Here is a 13021-nt window from a genome sequence, read left to right on the forward strand (position 1 = left end):
CTGTAAGAAATACTTAACTACTGAGGGGCCCTGACAAGAGTTTCCAAATATCATTTCCCACTAAAAGGTTGTAAAACTCTTTGAAGAAATGACTGATTCAGGTCTGGGACAGGAAATGTACAGGATGAGCCAGGAACACCTTGAGTACCAAAAATCAAAGAAGTTATCAGATTGTTACAAGGGGCCAAAGATGGGAAAATTTAAGCATCAAAAAGTCAAGGTATTGGATATGTTTATTATCTTTATTGTGGTGAGGGTTTCCTAAGTTACACATATGTCAAAATTTATCAGATTGGCAACTTTACATATGTAAAGTTTATTGCATGTCAATTATACCTAAATAAAGGTACTTAAAAAGTATAATGCCTACAATGAATTGAAACACATCAAATATGTACAGGAGTTCATTATAATATCAAACAAACAAACAAACAAAAACCCAACAACACAAAAACAAATAGCTCATTAATCACTTTTGAAGATTGTCAGCATATTAATTCATTGTTTTCTGAAAGCTAGCAAATTAAGAGAAGTAATCAAGCATTTATTCATCTTCTATGAACTCTACCTCTGGGTAACCAAATTGATAATGAGTGAAAGTTCTTCAAAACTTTCTAGCTAATGTCAATGATATATCATCTCACATCTGTCAGAATGAATAAAATAAAAAACACAAGAAACAACAAGTGTTGGCAAGGATGTGGAGAAAAAAGAACCCTCTTGCACTGTTGGTGGGAATGCAAACTGGTGCAGCCACTGTGGAAAACAGTATGCAGTTTCCTCAAAAAGTTAAAAATGCGACTACCCTACAATCCAGTAATTACACTACTGGATATCTACCCCCAAAATACAAAAACACAGGGGGCCTAGGTAGCACAGTTTGTTGGGCAACCAACTCTTGGTTTCAGCTTAGGTTGTGATCTCAGAGTCTTGAGATTGAGCCCCACATGGGGCTCCACACTCAGCGCAGAGTGGGCTTGGAGTTTCTCTCTTCCTCTCCCTCTGTCCCTCACCACTACACTTTCTCTCTCTCCCTCCCTCTAAAATAAATAAACAAATCTTTACTTTTTAAAAGATTATTTATTTATTTGAGAGAGAGAGAGAGAGAGAGAGAACACGAGCAGGAGGAGGGGCAGAGGGAGAAGCAGACTCCCCGCTGAGCAGGGAGCCCAATGCAGGGCTCAATCCCAGGACCCTGGGATCATGCCCTGAGCTGAAGGCAGATGCTTAACCAACTGAGCCACCCAGGCGTCCCAATAAATAAATCTTTTAAAAAAATACAAAAACACTAATTCAAATGGATACATGCACCCCTACGTTTATAGCAGCATTATTTATAATACCCAAATTATGGGAGCAGTCCAAGTGTCCATTGACAGATGAATGGATAAAGAAGATGTGGTACATATACATATATATATATATATATATATATATATATATAATGGAATATTACTCAGCCATAAAAAAGAATGAAATATTGCCATTTGCAATGACATAGATGGAGCTAGAGAGTAAAATGCTAAGCAAAACAAGTCAGTCAGAGAAAGAAAGATACCACATGATTTCACTCATATGTGGAATTTAAGAAACAAAACAAATGAGCAAAGGAAAAAAAGAGAGAGAGAGAAACCAAGAAATAGACTCTTAATTATAGAGAACAAACTGATGGTTACCAGAGGGGAGGTGGGTATGGGGATGGGTGAAATAGGTGATGGGGATTAAGGCGTGGACTTGTTACAATGAGCACCGGGTGATGTATGGAATTATTAAATCACTCTATTGTATGCCTGAAACTAATATAACTCTGTATGTGAACTACCCTGGAATTAAAATTGAAACTTAATAAAAAAATTTCTAGCTAATACAGAGATACTGACAAAAATAGGATCACCCCAATTTTTAAACCTCAAATAAAGTAATTGATTTAGATGAAGATCACAAAGGCTGCTAAAACCTGAGTTGAAAAGCTGATCTGGAACTTTATTATTGATGGATCGGCTGACAACACCTAAATCTGCTGATCAATCTTAATGTCACTGAGATAAGTAGACATGACATGATGCAGTTGGATTTCCCAACACTATATATGAAATAGTCTTGCAAAAAAAAAAAAAAAATCATGTGGAATCCGATCAAGTCTCTAAATCAGGGTTTCAACTTGGGTATTGCTGACATTTTAAGTTGGGTAATTCTTTTTTTGTGTGAGGGGCTGTTCCGTGCAGTGTAAGGTGTCTAGCAGCACCCATGGCCTCTACTCATGATGTTAGTGGCACTCTGCAAGTTGTGACAATAAGAAAAGTCTCTAGATACTGCCATATGGTCCCTAGGAGGTGGGGAGAGGTGGGGGGGAGAAAGCAGAAATCAAACTCAGTTTAAGTGGGGGGACTCTATTTTGGGGCAGTAAAGAAGCTGAAAGTTGGGAGAACAAGAAAGACAGTTGCAGATCTTAGAGAAGAAAACATCAGGGTGCCTGGGTGGTTCAGTTCATGCAGGGATCGAGCCCTGCATGGGGCTCTCTGCTCAGTGGGGAGCCTGCTTCTCTCTCTCCCTCTGCTCCCCTGCTCCTGCTCTCTTTCTCTCTCAAATAAGTAAATAAATAATCTTTAAAAAAGAAAAGAAAAGAAAATGTCAATTTAGTGCTCAGGCATGAGGAGAGAGTCCCAGCACAGGCAGATCCTTTAGTTGGATGTCCCTGCAGCCTTCATGTGGCCTGTGAGGGCCTGAATTTCCTGGGCAGAAACAGGCAGTTCAGAAACAAAGAAGGATGTCACAAGAAAATTGTGAAATTCCAAGATCGACAACTATGGTGGAGGAATCCTCCTTCCCTGCCCCCCTGGGATCCCGTGCCCCATCTAGAACCAGCCAGAATGCACCAAAAGTGCCAGGACTTCAGAATGCTGTCTCCTCCATTTTGGGGGATGTGTGTTTCATTGTCAACCAGAAAGTTCTCCTCCAACTCCTTTGGAGAATAAAATTTTGTTCAAAAAAATGTCTCTGTCTAGTTTCAGCAACTCCATTAACTCTCACACATCCTCTAAGGAGAATTAACTCTGCTTTTCATAAGCAATGGTGTTAATCCTTTACAGACACATTTGGGTTGGTTTTTTTTTTTTTTTCAGACTTAAGAGGAGATACCTACTTTTCTACACTGACCATGAAGGAATAACAGGGTTCAAAATACCCTCCCACTGTAAACAACTGAAAAACTGGACCAAATATGTGCTAGAATTATTTTTAAGATATTGACAAGAGATGGCACAGAACTGTGATCCCTGCAAGAAGAGAAACAAACAAGATGAGCCCTGTGATTTTTCAGGCTTTCTCCCTGAAGGAATTTCTAAACTGTTGAGTAAGAAAGGGGAACTTAAAGAGGGCCCAATGGTCTCAAGAGTCAAGGAGATAGAGATAAGAGTTTGGGAAGGTTGAAGTACCTAGGGTTTACAGGGCAGGGTACTGGAAAGAGGGAGCTAGGCAAAGCAAGTATTCAGGAATATGCATGGAAGGTCCCCATGAATCTTTGGCTAAATAACAATCTGCTTGTGATGATGTGATCTTATATATAGAAAACCCTAAAGATCACACACACACACACACACACACACACACACACACACTGTTACAACTAATAAATGAATTCAAAAGGTAGAAGGATACAAAGTCAACACACTAGTTTCATTTGTATCTCTTTATACTAACCATGAACAATCTGAAAAAGAAATTAAGAAAACAGTTCCATTTGTATTAACATCAAAGAGAATAAAAGGGGTACCTGGGTGGCTCAGTCAGTTAAACATCTGACTCTTGATTTCAGCTCAGGTTGTGATCTCAGAGTTGTGAGATTGAGCCCTGCGTTGGGCTCTGCACTGGGCATGGAGCCTGTTTAAGATTCTCTCTCCCTCTGTCTCTTCTCCCCCTGCCAAAAAAAAAAAAGAGAGAGAGAGAGAGAGAATAAAATACTTGGGAATTACCTTAACCAAGGAAGAGAAAGACTTGTACAATGAAAAATACAAAACACTGATGGAAGAAATTAAAGAAGTCCTACATAAATGGAAAGACATCCAGTGTTCACAGATTGGAAACTTAATAGTGTTAAGATGTCAATACCACCCAAAGTGATCTACAGGTTCAATGTAAATTCAATACATATCAAAATCCTGATGGTATTTTTGGCAGAAATAAAAAAGAACCATGGCAAGAAAAAAATTTCCAAAATTGATATGGACACTCAAGGGATCTAATACAGCCAAAGCAATCTTTAAAAACTGGAGGACTCACACCTCCTGATTTCAAAACTCACAGCAAAATTACAATAATTAAAATAGAGTGATACCAGCATAAAGACAGACATATAGACAAATGGAATAGAATAGATAACCCAGAAATAAAACTTCTGCATATATATTCAAATGATTTTTGACAAGGGTTCCAAGACCATTCCATAGGGAAAAGACAGTCTTTGGACAAATGGTCCTGGGAAAACTGGACATTCCCATGCAAAAGAATAAAGTGTGACCCTTACCTAACACCGTATGCAAAAATTAACTCAAAATGGATCCAATTTAAGACCTAAAACAACAAAACTCTTAGAGGAAAATATGGCATAAAAGCTTCCTGACATTGGATTTGGCAATTGTTTCTTGGATATGACACCAAAGGCACAAGCAACAACAAAAAAGGCAGACAAATTGGACTTCATGAAAATTTTAAAAATTTGTGCATCAAAAGACACTGTCGACAGAGTAAAAAGGCAACCCACAGAATGGGAGAAAATATTTGCAAATCATATACCTGACTAATATCCAGAATACAGAAAGAACTCCTAAAATGCAACAACAAAAATAAAAAAAGCCCAATTCAAAAATGATCAAAGAACTTGAATAGACATTTCTCCAAAGAAGATATACAAATAGCTAACAAGCACATAAGACACCAAGCATTAGAGAAATGCAAATCAAGGCATAATGAGATACCTCTTCACACCCATTATGATGGCTACTATAAAAACAAAACAAAACACACTGTCAGGGACATGGAGAAATCGGAACCCTTGTACACTGTTGATGGGAATGGAAAATGGTATAGCTGCTGTGGAACTGCATGCTGAGGAACTGCAGATGATACAGCAATTCCACTTCTGAGTATATACTCAAAAGAATTGAAAGCAGAGTCTTGAAGAGAGATTTGCACGCCCATATGCATAGCAACATTATTCACAATAGCCAAGAAGTGGAAACAACTCAAGTGCCTATCAACAGGTAAATGGATAAGCAAAATGTGGTATATACATACAATGGAATACTATTCTGCTTTAAAAAGGGAGGAGATTCCAACATATATACAATATGGATGAATTTTTAGGGCACTATGCTATATGAAATAAGCCAGTCATAAGAAGATAACTTTATGATTCCACTTACACAAAATACTTAGAGTATTCAAAATCATACAGACAGTAGAATGGGGGTTGCCAAGACTTGGGGGAAGGGGAGAATGGGGAATTATTGTTTAATGAGTATAGAGTTTCAATTTTATAAAATGAAAAAGAGTTCTAGAGACGAATTGTGGTGATGGTTGCACATCAATATGAGTGTGCTTAATGCCCTGAGACACACATTTAAAAATGGTTAAGATGCTAAATTTTGTTATGTGTATTTAACATAACAAAAAATTAGAGGGATGCCTGGGTGGTTCAGTCGTTAAGTGTCTGCCTTCTGCTCAGGTCATGATCCCAGGGTCCTGGGATTGAGCCCCACATTGGGCTCCCTGCTTGGCGGAGAGCTTGCTTCTCCCTCTCCCACTCCCCCTGCTTGTGTTCCCTCTCTTGCTGTCTCTCTCTGTCAAAATAAATAAAATCTTTTTAAAAAATTAGAAAAAAGATAAGCTATTTAAATAAAAATGTCAATAATATATTGTGTGGTTTAAACTATACGTAGAGTTAAGATGTAGAATAACAATTGCACAAAAAATGGGAGGGAAGAAATGAAATTACACTTCCATTTGTTGTCAAGTTTTTATAAATGAAATATATTACATTATTTAAAGATAAATTCTGATAAGTTAAAGATCTGTGTCATAAAACCTAGAGCAATCATAGACAAATGAGCAAACAACAACAGCAACAAAAAAATACACAAAGAAGCATAGTTAATAAGCCAATAGTGAAGGTAAAATTGAACCCTAAAAAATATTCAGGCAATAAAAAGGAAACAAAGAACAAAAAGCAGGAGGAAAGAGAGAAAACCAATAGCAAGGGAGTAGATTTAAATCTACTGAGATTGATAATTATATGAAATGTAAATGTTTAAATACTTCAGTTAAAAGGCAGAGAATATCAGACTTGATAAATAAAGCAAGACTCAACTACAGGCTTTCAGGAAGAAAATAACTTTATTTTATTTTTTAAAAATTTTCCAGTTTAGGGGCGCCTGGTTGGCTCAGATGGTTGGGCATCTTGCCTTCTGCTCAGGGCATGATCTCTAGGTCCTGGGATTGAGCCCCACATCGGGCTCCCGGCTCAGTGGGGAGCCTGCTTCTCCCTCTCCCTCTGCTTCTTCCCCTGCTTGTGCGCTCTCTCTCTCTCTCTCTCAAATGAATAAATAAAATCCTTAAAAAAATTTTTTTTCCAGTTTATGGGTTTGGTATTTTTTGGGTGGGGGATTGACTTTTGAGCCTTATTAATGTTGACTGACAATTTTTTAAAAAAAAGATTTTATTTTATTTTTATTTATTTATTTTTAAAGATTTTATATATTTATTTGACAGAGAGAAAGAACACAAGCAGGGGGAGTGGGAGAGGGAGAAGCAGGCTTCCCGCTGAGCAGAGAGCCCGATGCACGGCTCCATCCCAAGATCCTGGGATCATGACCTGAGCCGAAGGCAGATGCTTAACGACTGAGTTACCCAGGCATCCCCAAAAGATTTTATTTTTAAGTAATCTCGGGCTTGAACTCACAACCCCGAGATCAAGAGTCACATGCTCCACCAACAGAGCCAGCCAGCTGCCCCATGAGTGACATTTTATATAAACGTTTCCTTTGTTTTTTTTTTTAATTTTTTTTTTTTAAAGATTTTATTTATTTGAGAGAGAGAGAATGAGACAGAGAGCATGAGAGGGAGGAGGGTCAGAGGGAGAACAGACTCCCTGCCGAGGAGGGAGCCCGATGCGGGACTCGATCCCGGGACTCCAGGATCATGACCTGAGCTGAAGGCAGTCGCCCAACCAACTGAGCCACCCAGGCGCCCAACGTTTCCTTTGTTTTATATAGAAGTCTAAATTTACAGAATAATAATGGGGGGGAAAACCCACATCAACACATTACCCACATTTGCCCATGTTCCTGCCATAATTTGAGAACTTTGCTTTTTTTCCGCCTGGCAGCATGGGCCTAATTTACAGGGCACTAAGTATATAATTGGAAAAGAAAAGAGTGAGGTTGCCCTATTTCAAAACTTAATTCCAAGATCCAAGTCAGACGAAATCAACCCATATTTCTGCTAAGGGTTTATCCCACGAGGCAAACTACTATCTTGTAGCTTGCCAGCCAAGTTGGCTGAGTGCCCCTGAGTACTGGACATAGCCTTTATTTCCTGATTTAGGGTCAGGCTTACTTTCCACTTGTTAGGCATGCCTCTGTGCGTCCGAGATTGTGGACTCCAAGGTGTGCCTTTGCCAGATAGCTAAGCCATTCAAACCAGTGCATCTACATTCACCTAATCCATCCACCTCTGCCTCGTCTCAGCGGATGCTCTGAGTTTGCACCAACTCACAGGTCTTGACCTTCCTCCTTTCCTCTCCAGGGTGCCCAAACAACTGCTAGTGGCCACTGCTTCCCAGGAGGGGTGAGGATAAAGTAGGAAAAACTGAACCAGATCTAGAGCAGAGCACCAAAACACACTTGGGAGAGGCTTTAGCACACCGGAGAGGAAAAATCACTCTAAATGCAAAGACACATTTAATGCATGGGGAAAGATATCATGCAAATGCTAATCATAAAAAGGCTGGAATGGCTATATTAATATTAGACCAAATAGATTTTGGAATAAGGAGTGTTACCAAGGATAAAAAAGATCTTATCATCACAGTAAAGGATTAAACTCATCAGATCTTACAGTCCAAAATGTATATGTACCTAATAACAGAGTCTCAAAATACTGAGAAGCAAAAACTGATAGAACTGAAAGGAGGAAAAGACAAATCCACAATTACAGGTGGAGATTTGAATACGTCTCTCTTGGGGGTGCCTGGCTGGCTCAGTCAGTCAGAGGAGCATGTGACTCTCAATCTCAGGGTCTTGAGTTCAAGCCCCATGTTGGGTGTAGTAGAGATTACTTAAATAAATAAACTTAAAACAAAAACCATGAATACTTCTGTCTCAGTAATCAATAAAACAACTATAAGGCAAAGCAGTAGGTATATGGAAGACAAAGAGCACAACCCACTACCTTGACTTAAGTAATATAAGACACTGCACCCCAAAACTGCAGAATACATATTTTTTTCAAGAGCATATGATAGACTCCATACTGGGTCATAAAACAAGCCTCATAAAATTTCAAATTATTGAAATCATGTAAAATATATTCACTGTAAAACTCCCAAGTCTTTGTAAATTAAACAACACACTTCTAAATGACTAAGTCAAAGGAAAACTCATGATGGAAATTAAAACTTATTTTAACTAAATTAAAATTAAAATACAATATATCAACGTTTGTGAGATGCAGCTACAGTTTTATGATTTTAGCTTTTGTATTTGGGTCTATGATCCATTTCAAGATAATTTATGTGTATGGTATGAGATAAGGATTGAGATTCATTTTTTTTCTATATGATGTCCACCTGTTCAAGCTTCATAACTCACCAATAAGAAAACAATCCAGTAATGTAAAATGGTACAACCACTTTGGAAAACAGTTTGGCTGTTCTTCTTAAAGTCAAACATACCCTTTCACACAACCGGCAATTCCATTCCTAGATTTTTATGCAAGAGAATTGAAATTATGTCCACACAAAGATTGTATATGAACTTTCATAGCAGCTTTAGGCATCATAGTAAAAACTTGGAAATAATTCTAATGTCCATCAACAAGTGAAAAGATACACAATTTATGTTATATTCATACTACAGAATTCCACACAGCAGTGAAATATTGACACATGCAATGACATGGATGAAGTAACAACAAGTAATCTGTGGTAACCGAAAGGAGTAGTTGCCTGGGGCTAGGGGTTGTGTTTAGCGGGGGGAGTTGACTGAGAAGGGGCACAAAAGAACTTTCTAGGGTAATGGATATGTTTCATATCTGGAGTGTGCAGGTAGTTACATAGGTATACATACCTGTCCAAACTCAGAGAATTGTACACTTAACATGGGTGCACTGTATCAATTATAAATTTTATCTCATAAAATTGATTTTTCAAACAGACTTAAGAAGCTTAAATAAATGCAATGTGGAGACATTGTTTGGATCCTAACAAGCCAACTGCAAAAAAAATTTATGACAATTATGAAAACTGACTGGATATTTGCTGATACTGATATTGTTAAAATTTTTGGTCAGTGATAATTATATTGTGGTTATATTGAAAGAGAGAAAAAGAAGTCCTTCTCTTTTAGGGAAGTACTCATAGATGAATTGATAAAACATGTGAGATATGCTTTAAAAGAATTAAAGCACAGGACAGTGGAATGGGTGTGGATGAAATAAGTTTGGCCAAATATTGATAACTATTGAGGCTGGGGGATGGGCACAATGGCATTCGTTATATTATGTTATTATAATTAAAATTTCATTATTGTACTAACTTTATTACCATCCCCACATTTGTACATAGTGCTATACCTATTTGCAATGTGTTGACCTTGTTTGGGTCCTAAATGAGCAAATTCATGATAAAAAGATATTTAAGGGGCAATTGGGGAAATTTGAATACTGGCTAGCAAGCAGCTGACATTGAGGAATTTGGGGGAGAAAGTTTTTTGGTGTTATAATAATTCTGTGGTGTCAAAAAGAAGGTAAAGATGAAGATGGGGGAGGAGGAGAAGAAATTGCAGCCACAGCAATGATCACACCTGGCATCCAGATCCTGGTTTCTTCATTTTCCGCTCAGAGGTACCAGGAATCCTTGAAGGAATGGCTTATTCTTAAGCCTGGAACATTTTGTTGTGCCAGAAAGTAAGAAAGTGTTCAAAGATGATGAAAACATTAAAAAAAACAACAACAACAACAAAACCCAGGAGTCAGCTTGGAGAGGCTCCCTCCTGACCCGATCTTGGACAATTTAAACACTAAACACAATTTAAACACATGATAGCAAAGTATTACGGCCCATGGGATAAAATAAGAGTGTGTGAACCCATGGAGACTGAAACAAACAAATGTTTTCCCTGTAGTAGAGAGCCAACTAATAAATGTATAAGGAATGACAATGGTAGAAAATTACCATTTGGCAACTATCATTGTAATACCTGAATCATGCAAAAATCAATAGATGCGCTAATGAACGAATAGGTGAAAGTCTGAGGAGTGACATAAAATTTACATAGTCTTAATGTACCTCTCCACAGGATATTTGTTAATTACAAAAGGAAAAATAGTGATTTTGCCGTGGAGAAACCTGACACCACCTTAACCAAATGATCAATGTTAACTTCACCAGTAACTGGGCAAATTGACGTGATGTGCTTCCCGATACAACACACTGAGAAGTCAGCATCACATCCTGGCTAATCCTGCCAAAAAGTATTTAAGCTGAATCTAAATGAGGAAACATAAGACAATTCAAGCTGAAGGACAAAATAACTGGCTGGTAATCTTTGAGACATCAATGGTCATGAAAGACCAAGAGAGGACCTGCTCCAGACTAAAAGAGATCAAACAGATAACAATGCAATGCGTAATCTGAAGATTTTCTCTTCCTCTATTGGGGCATTTGCTGAAATCTAAGTTATGTCGATTAGATAATGGTTTTGTATCAATATTAATATCTAGATTTTGATCATTGTATAGTGCTTATGTAAGTGAATGTCCTTATTTTTGGGAAAACTGTGAAATATTTAGGGATAAAGGGGGCATCATGTCTGCAATTTACTCTCCAACAGTACGGGAAAAATAGAAAGAGAGAAGAAAAAAGGATAAAGCCAATGTGATAAAATGTTATCCTTTGGGGAATTCGATCAGAGGCAGATGGGAATTATTCGCAATTTTCTGTAAGTCTGAAATTATGTCAAAATAAAAAGTTGGGAAAAAAGTGAAACAACAACAACAACAACAACAACCCACCAACCCTTGAAAGTAAAATCAACCAATCAAAAACAAAACAAAAAAGAAATTATTAATGGGAATGTAAAATGGTGCAGCCGCTAGGGAAACCAGTATGGTAGTTCCTCAAAAAATTAAAATAGGAGTACCTGGCTGGCTCAGCTGGCAGAGCATGTGACTCTTGATCTACTCTTATGTATACTTGAAAATTCCCTTAAAAAAGTTTTAAAAACTTCTCCACTTTAGACTTCATAAATTGAAATTCAGATTCTGTGAGGTTGCCCCATATGTTTTACTCAACTTTATTTACTGATGTCTTTTGACCATTACTGAGTTTCACAATTAAATGGAGAATTAGAAAACCAGGATTGTCTTTAGAGGTCTACAGATGGAGGTGTCAAGGTACTGGGAATCTTCAGCACATAGAAATGCTACATGGTCCAAAATATAACTTTAATAATGATTTTTAATATTAATGTAGAAAAGTGAGGGTAATGTACAATGTAAAGCACAGCTGCAGAATAATCTGGACCAGTAGCTTGTATAACTAAAACATGGAGTTCAATGCTGCTGTTGACTAAATTAGTTGGGCTCCAGAAGGAAGGAGGAAGTGGGAAGAGGGTCTACGGTGGATTTGCGCGTGGATATGCTGTGTTGTGTTGCCTGAGCTACTGACTGAAGTCTCCAGGAATCAGATAAGAACAACCTATGGAGGTCACAATGGGCACAGAGCTCATAGTCCTTCTGTCTCCACAAAACCTGGAGTTGACATTTATGGCTGGTTTGCTAAACTAGGAAACTTTCTGGTCTTTCCAGCCCCTGAGCCTGTGGTTGGGGGGAACAAGATGTATGTGATTATCGTGGAGTAGTGTGCTTGGACCAGGTTGTGCAGGGGCTTAAGTGTTTTTCTTTTTAAAGATTTTATTTATTTATTTATTTATTTAAGATTTATTTATTTATTTGAGAGAGAGAATGAGAGAGAGCACATGAGAGAGGGGAGGGTCAGAGGGAGAAGCAGACTCCCCGCCGAGCAGGAAGCCCGATGCGGGACTCGATCCAGGGACTCCAGGATCATGACCTGAGCCGAAGGCAGTCGCTTAACCAACTGAGCCACCCAGGCGCCCTAAAGATTTTATTTATTTGACACAGAGAGACACAGCAAGAGAAGGAACACAAGCAGGGGGAGTGGGAGAGGGAGAAGCAGGCTTCCTGCAGAGCAGGGAGCCCGATGTGGGGCTCGATCCCAGGACCCCGGGATCATGACCTGAGCCGAAGGCAGACGCTTAACGACTGAGCCCCCCAGGTGCCCCAAATGTTTTTCCTTTTTGCACTCCTTATAAACAACTATATTCTCATAAGATTGAGACCTACATAGAAGTATTACTGAGCAAAAGGGAAATTCCCCTTCACCCCAACTCTGCTTCTACTCCCCACCCGTTAAGAAAACCACTACTCACAGTTTAAGGCACATCTTTTCCTTCTCTCTTCCAGTTCATAGTTGACCTTCAAGTCTCAAAATCAGAAAGAGAAAAATCCCAATGTCCAAATCTGATGGTGGTTCTCTGGGTCTCCCAGGGAGTGTTTTTTAATGTGTTTAAATGTTTAATGTTTAAATGTCGGAGCACCTCACCCACGATGCTGTGATGGGCCATTTACCATCTACTGGTCTCACAGACTGTAATCTCTCCTTGACCAAGCTAGCTTTACTGCTAGGTTTTGTTGTCCTGGTGCTTGGTGGCGTGCTGGCAGGGAGGAG

Source organism: Neomonachus schauinslandi, chromosome 7 (assembly GCF_002201575.2).
Source record: "Neomonachus schauinslandi chromosome 7, ASM220157v2, whole genome shotgun sequence".
Lineage (NCBI taxonomy): Eukaryota > Metazoa > Chordata > Mammalia > Carnivora > Phocidae > Neomonachus > Neomonachus schauinslandi.